This window comes from Trichechus manatus, unplaced genomic scaffold (assembly GCF_000243295.1).
Source record: "Trichechus manatus latirostris isolate Lorelei unplaced genomic scaffold, TriManLat1.0 scaffold00084, whole genome shotgun sequence".
Taxonomy (NCBI): Eukaryota; Metazoa; Chordata; class Mammalia; order Sirenia; family Trichechidae; genus Trichechus; species Trichechus manatus.
In genome coordinates this window covers 4,021,160-4,032,310 of record NW_004444020.1, presented here as the reverse complement: position 1 = coordinate 4,032,310, position 11,151 = coordinate 4,021,160, and positions in this window count along the sequence as shown.

The window sequence follows — 11,151 nt, the reverse complement described above, 5'->3', positions numbered from 1 at the left end:
GGGTGCAGAACTCAAATTCTAGTAAAAAGACCAGACTTACTGGTCTGACTGAGACCGGAAGAAACCCAGAAAGCATGGCCCCCGGATTCTCTAACAGCCCAGAACTAAAACAATTTCCAAGGCCAACTCTTCAGACAAAGATTGGACTGGACTGTGTGACATAAAATGATACTCTTGAAGAGTGTGCTTTTTTAGCTGAAGTAGAGACATGAGACTAAATGGGCAGCTCCTGTCCAGAGGTGAGATGATAAGGCAGAGAGGGTCAGGAGCTGGGTGGATGGACATGGGAAATTAGGGGTGGAAAGGAGAAGTGTGCTGTCACAGTATAGGGAGAGCAATTGGGGTCCCATAACAATGTATGTATAAATTTTTGTGTAAGAGACTAACTTGAAATGTAAACTTTCACTTAAACTACAACAATAAACAAACAAAAAAAAGTTAAGGTAATTACTAATGGTTTTGTTTTTTTTACATTCTTATTTTTATATGGTGAAAAGAAAATATATTTTTAGTAAGAAAAGAACAACTAAAAAAAAGTTATGACATATTAGAAAATACAGCACCTAAGACGCAGACACATTTTTCTTCTCAGATAACAAGTAAGGCTACTATTAAGATAGTTAAAATAACTGGCAGTTATCAGTTTCAAATGAAACCAGAGGTTTGAATTTATCTGCATTTCAAACAATGTTTTGAAAGTAAAGCTGAATAAAGTTAATTAATCAAAATTAGTAACATTTAGAATTTGTTTTTGTTAGGCGCTTTTGAGTTGAGTCGGACTCATAGTGACCCTGTATGACAGAAACAGAACTGCCCCATAGAGTTTCCTAGGCTGTAATCTTTACAGGAGCAGATGGCCCAGTCTTTAGTCCCGCGGAGCCACTGGTGGGTTCAATTAGCAGCAAGAGCTTAACCACTGCACCACCAGGGCTCCTCATTTAGAATACAGACAAAGTGAAAACCTACTGAAACCTTTATTTCATGTAACACATAACATTTAATCTCTTTCAATAGCTCTGAAACATATATATTAATTTTGAAATTAAACATTTCAAATCATAATATTTGTAGTATTATAAAGTATTTATAATTCAAATAAAATGGCTTATCTTTCCTTTGACACATCTATTTATAAAATTACTTTGCACTCACCTTCTGCAATGGCACAGACACACACACACACACAACCTAGTAATTACAAATCATGCAGTTTTATATCGTGATCAAGGAGGGTGAAGAAGCATAGTACTAATTTCAGAAATCTTTTAAATTGTAAATAAGCAGCAACATGAAAACTCTGTAAACAGGGCAGGGGTCTGGGGACCATGCTTTCAGGGAACATCTAGGTCAACTGGCATAACAAAGTTTATTAAGAAAATGTTCTGCATACTACTTTGGTGAGTGGCATCTGGAGTCTTAAAAGCTAGCAGGTGGCCATCTAAGATGCATCAATTGGTCCCAACCCACTGGGGCAAAGGAGAATGAAGAACACCAAAGTTACAAGGGAAGTATTAGCCCAAGAGACAGAAAGGGCCACATAAACCAGAGACTCCATCAGCCTGAGACCAGAAGAACTAGATGGTGCCCGGCTACCACCAATGACCACCCTGTCACGGAACACAACAGAGAGTCCCTGGTGGAGCAGGAAAAGGTGGGGTTCAGAACTCAAATTCTAGTAAAAAGACCAGACTTAATGGTCTGACTGAGACTGGAGGAACCCCAGAAGGCATGGCCCTTGGACTCTCTGTCAATCCAGAACTAAAACAATTCCCGAGGCCAACTCTTCAGACAAAGATTGAACTGGACTGTGGGACATAAAATGATACTCATGAAGAGTGTGCTTCTTAGCTCAAGTAGATACATGAGACTAAATGGGCCGCTCCTGTCCAGAGGTGAGATGGGAAGGCAGAGAGGGTCAGCAGCTGGTTGAATGGACATGGGAAGTCAGGGGTGGAAAGGAGGAGTGTGCTGTCACAGTATAGGGAGAACATTTAGGGTCATATAACAACTTGTCTTTTACACTTCTGCCATTGCCATGAGAAGAACGTGGCCCTGGCTAGCCCACTGGTCCCAGGAAGATGAAAGACATGGAGCAGAGCTGCCCAACCCAAGCTGCCCAGAAAAGCCCAGGCTAGAACTGACCTCTTTCCTGCAACCCAGAGATGCATGACTGATCCCAGCATAGCCACGCACCAGCTGACTCACGCAGGAAGCTTAGCGGTGGTTATTGCTGAAGCCGCTGCATTTTGGGGTGTTTTGTTATGTAGCAATAGCTGACTGATATACTCCCCTCACATCCTCCTCCGTTTCCCTGATGCCCTCCTTTTCTATGCCTGCTTTTCATCCTGACATCTCAGTGTTTTTAAAAAGTATTATTATAAAGGTGATAAAACCAAGAAAGTCTGGAACATGGAAAGGAGAAAAAAAGTCACCTATAATTCTAGCCCTGTAAACAGCAACTGTTTTCATTTCTATGTTTCCTCCCAGTCTTTGATGCCAAGTGTATGTGCTTTTTTCTTTTTTAAATTGTGGTAAATGTATATGTAACAAAACATGGTGTTTCAACATTCTTCACATGTACAATTCAATGGCATTAATGGTGTTCATCATGTTGTGCAACCATAACCATTATCCTTTTCCAAGTCTTTCCTTCAGCCTTAACAGAAGCTCAGTATCCCCTAAGCAATGAGTCCTCCTTTCCTTCTCCCTCCCATCTGCCCCTGGTGTGTATAAAAAACCAAATCTATTGCCACTGAGTCAATTCTGACTCATGATGACCCCATGTGTTATATATAGAGTAGAACTGAGCTGCATAGGGTTTTCTTGGCTGTAATCTTTATGGAAGCAGATTGCCAGGGCTTTCTTTCATTGCAACCCTGGGTGAATTCAAACCACCAACCTTTTGGTTAGTAGGTGAGTGCAAACCATTTGTGCCCCCCATGGACCTTTTGGTCTGTATATTCTTGCCTATTCTAGATAGTTCATTTAAGTGAAATCATGCAGTATTTCTCCTTTTGTGACTGATGTCTTTAATGTAATATTTTCAAGGTTTATCCGTGTTGTATCATGTATCAGTACTCCATTCCTTTTTATGTATGTAATACATTTTGTTCATCCATTGCATATGTTCTTTTTAATACAGCAATCTGTGTATACATGTGATTTTTTGTATTTTGGTTTTATTTAGGATACACTGAAAACATGTCCTCTATTTTGCTGTGTAGTTTACTTCACTCATCACAGTCAGTCGTCAAGACAGAGAGGTGAATAGTTGGAGCTCAGTGTGATGGATGAACCAGAATCCACATGAGGGCAGTTTTGTCTTTCAGTGCTGCCTAATCTTCCATTGAATACTTCATAAGGGAGCCGGGGTTGCTCAATGGTTAAGCACTTGGCTGCTAACTGAAAGATTAGGGATTTGAAACCACCCAACAACTCCACAAGAGAAAAGACTTGGCAATCTGCTCCTGTAAAGATTACAGCCTAGAAAACCCTCTGGGGGCAGTTCTACTGTACTGGCAATTCACATGGGGCTGCCATTAGTCAGATTTGACTCATTGGTACCCAGTGACAGACACTTCGTAATCTATGTAGCCACACAATTATTGTTGAATGTTTAGATTGTTTACATATTTTTTTCATTACAAATAAGGCCACAATGAACTTTCGCATTCATATAGCTTTTTCTACCCCTTGGATAATTTTCTGAAGATTGAACCCCTGAACTGAGACTTAGCAAGTCAAAGAATATGGTAGGTTGTATTTTCCAAAGATGGTCACAACAGTATCTCCCATCCCACATGATCTTGTCACCCCCCATCAAAAGGGGCCATCTCTGTCCCCTCCTCCTGATACTAGTGGGATTTCGACTGCTTCCATTGAAGGAATACAATGTATACAGCTATGTGACTTCCAAGTCCTGGTCAGGGATGCTTGCTTTGGGGGAAGTCAGCCACAAAGTCCAACTCCTTTGAGGTCACCGTACTAGAAAGGCCACAGATAGATGCTCCAGGCAGCAGCCCAGCTGAGTTCCCAGCCAACAGCCAGCACCAAATGGCAGCCATGTGAGTGGGCCTCGTTGGACATTCAGCCTATTCAAATCTTCGGATGATTCCAACCCCAGCCATTGAGTGCCCCCAGCTATAGAGTCTTCCCAGCTGAAGCCCCAGTCTTTGATGAACAAAAATAAGCCAACCCTACTGTGCCCTGTCAGAATTCTTGACACACAGAACCCATGAGCATAATAAAATGGGCGTTTTAAGCTGCTAAATTTTAGAGTAATTTGTTATGCAGCAATTACAACCGGAACAAACATTTAACATATTATGACTCTTGGTACATTGTAGATTGCTTTCCACGGCCACCAGCAATGTCCAGGTGGACCAGTTTCAGTAAGATTTTTCTGGCTCTGAGCATTTCACTTTTAAAAAGACACCAAAGAGGTGTCTTTATATCTTCCCCATGAAGTGTACCCTCCACCTAAAGGATGTAAACACAGGTGATGTCTTTAATACCTTTGGGCAACTGGAAAATTCAATATTCTTTGGGAATTTTTTTTTTTTTCTCCTTAAGGGCTTTATTTCTCTTAGATTTGAAACACAGCTCTGATACTTACTGGTTATGTGACCTTGGACCTCTGAGCCTCAGCTTCCTCAACTGTAAAACATAATAATAGTCCTTTCTTCTTCCCTCATTTTCTTGCTTCTAATCTTGTTTTCTTTGCTTTTTTCTTCCTCCCCTCTTTTCCTTTTTCCTTCTTCCTCATTTTCTTTTTTTTTTTTTTACATCATTAAAAGTTTTTTATTCTATATATGAGATGTGAAATCAAACAGCTTTCGAGCCTTTTCCTTGTAGTCTAAGTAGTAATTTTCATGGCAGCTGGCTCCTTGCTTTTTTTTTAATTTTTTTATTGTTGTAGAGTAAATGAAGTTTACATTTCAAGTTAGTCTCCCATACAAAAATTTATACATACATTGTTATGTGACGCTAATTGCTCTCCCCATACTGTGACAGCACACTCCTCCTTTCCATGCCTGACTCCCCATGTCCATTCAACCAGCTCCTAACCCTCTCTGCCTTCCCATCTCACCTCTGGACAGAAGCTGCCTGTTTAGTCTCTTGTATCTACTTGAGCTAAGAGGCACACTGCTGTCGAGTATCACTTTATGTCCCATAGTCCAGTCCAATCCCTGCCTGAAGAGTTGGCCTCGGAAATTGTTTTAGTTCTGGGCTGAAAGAGAATCCAGGGGTCATGCTTTCCAGGGTTCCTCCAGTCTCAGTCAGACCATTAAATCTGGTCTTCTTATAGAATTTGAGTTCTGCACCCCACCTTTCTCCTGCTCCATCAGGGACTCTCTATTGTGTTCCCTGTCAGGGTGGTCATTGGTGGTAGCTGTCCTTCTCCCTCATTTTCTTTTTCTATTTTCTCATAAACCCCAGCCTCTTATATTACATTTTTCCCTGGAAGATCCTTAAAACCCCACCACAGATTCTCCTAAAGTGGCTTGAGACTAGAGGCACCGACGGTTTTTCAGTAGCAGAGACCAGCAGAGAAGGCGGCTGCTGATTAATTCCATGTCAGCCTGGGCGTTCTGTGCGCTGCATCTAGAATAGAGCAGTTTCCAAGGTGACTGAGACTAGTGTGTGAGGATAAGGTGAGGGCCTGGAGTTATGAGCTGCCAAACTCGTAAACCACGCAGGCTTCCTCTGAGCCACTGGTTACATGCTACTCGCCAAGCAATTTAACAACCGAGTTGTGGCAAAGTGTTCCAACAATATTTAATGATTAGTGCATCTATAAATAGGATTGTAAGAACAATTTGGATAGATGTTAATATATGGGTTCAGTCCCAGAGTGACTAAACCTTGAGTTGTTTTGACCTCAGAGAGCCATCAAAAATCTGCTGCAAGGAACAATTCCATGCTTGTCTGCTGCAGATGTTTTGTTCCTGTTTAACATGTCCTTGTGTGTATAATTTACTAACATGATAATAACATGCTGTTTGGTGGTTTGCAGTTTACAGGATGCCTTCACACGCATGTTCTCATTTGATCCTTGCCAAGACAGGTGTTATTACGCGCCGGCATTTTATTGATGAGGAAACTGGGGCTAGGAAAAGAAAAGTAACTTGCTCCAGGACATCCAGATAGGGTGGGGGAAGGTGGTTAGTAGAGTTCAGATTTGAAACAAGGGCTGTGTGGGTCCCAAATGGATTTTTCTTTCTTATTCCACAGAAATCCTGAGTTCCTTGTTTAAAAGACTTGGAGCAATCAGTTTCTCTCTCCTCCTCACAGGGGCCAGCGCCTTGGTGTCCATCCTCCTGATCTCTCCTTTGACTGTTGTAGTTAGATGCCCTGAGTCAATTATGACTCACAGCACCCCATGTGACAGAGTAGAACTGCCCCATAGGGTTTCCTAGGCTGTAATCTTTGCAATGTGAGAGCAGATTGCCTGGTCTTTCTCTCGTGGAGCCACTGGGTGGGTTTAAACCACTAACCTTTTGGTTAACAGCTGAGCGCTTAACCACTGCACCACCAGGGCTTCTTTCTAGAAAAGTCCCTACTTCCATTCTCACAAACAGCACTGAGGGGTGCCCATTGCCTTGCACACTGTTAAACACTGGAATTATCATTACAAACAAAAAGGAAAAGCCTTTGATTCTGAGCCTGAGTCTACTCCATAATCACACCCAACACTCTGCCCCTAAACCGCAATAATCTCATCTACTCTTTCTATGGAGACTTTAATTCCAAAACAGGAGAGTTAGTAGATTCAATTACGGATCATAATTACTACATTGTCCAATCACGTGTCCATGCCAAACATCAGTAATCAATCCTGGCCTTCTTTCTGCTGAGTTTGGACAAGTCTTCAGAACTTTGTTCATTTCAATCTTGCAGGCAACCATTGGTAATCTATACATAAATTGCTCATGAGGGGAAATTTCTCTTTATAGAAGAATTTCAGTTAATAAGTGAAGAAGGAATGATAGAATGGCATCAAGCACCAATGACTGCTTACACCAGGTGCCTCCTGATAGATGAACACAACACCATTTCCAAGTATTCTTGCCAAAAAAATTGAACCTTCTAGATCCTGCTGCTATTTACAGGACATAGAGAGGATGAAGAAAATGTTAAACTATACCATGGAGATGCCGTCAGTAAAATCCAGACTGTGAGAAACTCCATAGGTCAAATGTCCTGTTTTCGTCAAAAAAATACACAGCAAAATCAATAAATAAATGAAAATAAATACTACAAGGGGTACCTACAGATTAAAATATACTTGAAAAGATTTATCAGCCAATCACAATGTGTGGACCTTATTTGGATACTTATTTTAAAAAACTGTTGGAAAAAAAAACACATAACATTTATGTGACAATTGGAATTTTAAACACTGACTAGATATTTAATTACATTAAAAATAGTTATTAACTTTTTTAGGTGTAGTGATAGTATTGATGTTGTTGTTAGGTGCTGTTGAGTTGGTTCTGACTTATAGTGACCCTGTGTACAACAGAACAAAACACTGCCCAGTCCTGTGCCATCCTCACTATCGTTGCTGTGTTTGAGCCTATTGTTGCAGTCTCTGTGTCAATTCATTTCATCAAGGGTCTTCATCTTTTTCATTGACCTTTACTTTAGCAGGAGCCCTGGTGGTGCAGTGGTTAAGAGCTATGGCGAGCCAAGGCTGTTAACCAAAAGGCTGGCAGTTCGAATCCACCAGCCACTCCTTGGAAACCCTATGGGGCAGATCTACTCTGTCCTATAGGGTTGCTATGCATTGGAATCGACTCAGACATGATGTCCAGTCCCTGATAACACATCCAAAGTAAACGAGACAAAGTCTCACCATCCTCGCTTCCAAGGAGCACTATGGCTGTACTTCTTCCAAGACAGACTTGTTTGTTCTTCTGGAAGTCCATGCTATATTCAGTATTCTTTGCCAACGCCATAATTCAAAGGCATCAGTTCTTCTTCTGTCCTCTTTATTCACTGTCCAGCTTTCACATGCATATGAGGCAATTGAAAATACCATGGTTTGGGTCAGGTGCACCTTAGTCCTCAAAGTGACATCTTTGCTTTTTAACGCTTTACAGAGGTCTTTTGCAGCAGGTTTGCCCAATGCAATACATCATTTAATTTCCTGACTGCTGCTTCCACAGGTGTTGATTGTGGATCCAAGTAAAATGAAATCCTTGACTACTTCATTATTTTCTCCATTTATCATGATGTTGCTTCCTGGTCCAGTTGTGAGGATTTTTGTTTTCTTTATGTTGAGGTGTAATCCATACTGAACACTGTAGTCTTTATTCTTCATCAGTATTTAAAAAATACTGATCTTCATCAAGACCTCTTCTCTTTCAGCAAGGAAGGTTGTATCATCTGCATATCTCAGGTTGTTAGTCTTCCACCAATCCTGATGCCATGTTCTTCTTCATATAGTCCAGCGTCTCGCATTATTTTCTCAGCATACAGATTGAATAAGTATGGTGAAAGGATACAATTCTGATGCACACCTTTCCTGATTTTAAACCACACAGTATCCTCTTGTTCTGTTTGAATGACTGCCTCTTTGTCTATGTGCAGGTTTCTCATGAGCACAATTAAATGTTCTGGTATTTGCATTCTTCGCAATGTTCTCCATAATTTGTTATGCTCCACACAGTCAAATGCCTTTGCATAATCAATAAAACACAGATAAACATCTTTCTGGTATTCTGTGCTTTCAGCCAAGATCCATCTGACATCAGCAATGATATCCCTCATTCCGCATCCACTTCTGAATTCGGCTTGAATTTCTGGCAGTTCCGTGTTGATGTACTGCTGCAACTGTTTTTAAATTATCTTCAGCAAAATTTTACTTACCTGTGATAGTAATGGTATTGTTTGATAATTTACACATTCTGTTGGGCCACCTTTCTTTGGAATGGGCATGTATATAGATCTCTTCTGGTCGATTGGCCAGGTAGCTATCTTCCAAATTTCTTGGCATAGATGAGTGATCACCTCTAGCGCTGCATACGTTTGTTGAAACATCTCAATTGGTATTCAGTCAATTCTTGAAGGCTTGTTTTTCTCCAATGCCTTCAGTGCAGCTTGGATATCTTCCTTCAATACCATCGGTTCTTGATCATATACTACCTTCTGAAATGGCTAAACATTGACCAATTCTGATATTATTATACATATTTTTTAAAAATGTCCTTCTCTTTTAGAGCAATCGTTCTCCATTTGGAGGTTTTGCCCCTTCAGGGAGCATTTGACAATATCTGGAGACATTTTTGGCTGTGAAAACTGGGGCGGAGGTGGGAGGAGGGATGCTGCTGAACATCTTATGTTGCCCAGGATAGCCTTGCACAACAAAAAATTATTTGGTCAGCAATGTCGATAGCACAGAGGTCAAGAGACCCTGTTTTAGACATACATATTGAAATATTTGTGGATGAATGATATAATGTGTGGAATTTTCTTCAAAATAATACGTGATGGGGGAAGTGGATAGAGGTATGGATGGATAGGACTGGTTGGTTGATGGTTGTTTGTTGAGGCTGGGTAAAGGGTATGGGGCTTCATTATATTCTATCTCCTTTTTGGTAAGTTTGAGATTTTCTATAATAAAAAATTAAAAACCAACAAACAAAAAATGACTGCCCATGAGGTGATTGTATTTGCCATGTCTGGAGCCCTTCTCTAAGACCCCTCTTTATCACTCATTCTCTGGTGATGCTGAACTTTTTCTGACCTCATTCACAAGGAAATTGTGAAACAGGCTGAATTTATTTTTGGTGTCTCCTACTTCTTCCTTCCCTACCACCAAGAGAATAGGTGTGAGCTCCCCACAACCAATTTCCTCATGGGCAAAACAGGGACATAAATGAATCTTGCTTACTTCAGGGGGCTGCTGTGAGATTCAGGATTACATCTTCCCAAGTGTTAACTGAAATTGTTATTTTTTTCCTCCACCCCATAATAGTACAGTCTTTGGTCTCAACTTGAATTAAAGTCTTTTACTTTCAGTGAAATTTTAGGCTCATTGAGTTGGTTGGGAAGTAATCCTTCCTCTTCAATTTCAGGAAGAATTTGTATGGAATTGATATTGTTTCTTCTTTAATGTTCAGTAGAATTCACCAGTGAAGGCATCTGGGCCTGGATTTTTCTTTGTAGAAAGGTTTTAAATTATAAATTCTTTTTTTTTTTTTAAATAATTGTCCTGGTTATCCAGTGCTGCTATAACAGAAATACCACAAGTGGATGGCTTTAACAAAGAGAAATTTATTCCCTCATGGTTTAGGAATCTAGAAGTCCGAATTCAGGGTGCCAGCTCCAGGGGAAGGCTTCCTCTGTCTGTTGGTTCTGGGGAAAGGTCCTTGTCGTCAATCTTCCCCAGTTGAGGAACTTTTCAGCGCAGGGATCCCGGGTCCAAAGGACACACTATTCTCCTGGCTCTTGTTTATTGACGGTATGAGTTCCCCCCAAGATGTGTCAACTTAGCTAATGATTCCCAGTATTGTGTGATTGTCCACCATTTTGTCATCTGATGTGATTTTCCTATGTGTTGTAAATCCTACCTCAATTATGTTAATGAGGCAGGACTTAGTCTAGAAGATTAGGTTGTGTCTTAAGCCAATCTCTTTTGAGATATAAAAGAAAGAAGAGAGCGGAGAGACATGGGGACCTCATACCACCAAGAAAGCAACACTGGGAGCAGAGCTCATCCTTTGGACCATGGTTTCCTGAGCTAAGAAGCTCCTCAACAGAGGACGATTGATGACAAGGACCTTCCCCCAGAACCAGCAGAGAGAGAAAGCCTTCCTCTAGAGTTGGCACCCTGAATTTGGACTTCTAGTCTCTCAAACTGTGAGAGAATAAATTTCTCTTTGTTGAAGCCATCCACTTGTGGTATTTCTGTTATAGCAGCAGTAGATAATTAAGACAATAACTCAATAAAGCTATTCGGGTTATCTATTTCTTCTTCAGTGAACTTTGGTAGTTTGTGTCTTTCAAGAAATTTATCCATTTCATCTAAGTTATCAAAATTATTGGCATAAAGTTGTCCATAAATTTCCTTTATCATCCTGTCACTCCTCTTATTTCTTAAATTGGTAATTTGTGTCTCAATTAAAGTCTTTTAGAAGATAAAAA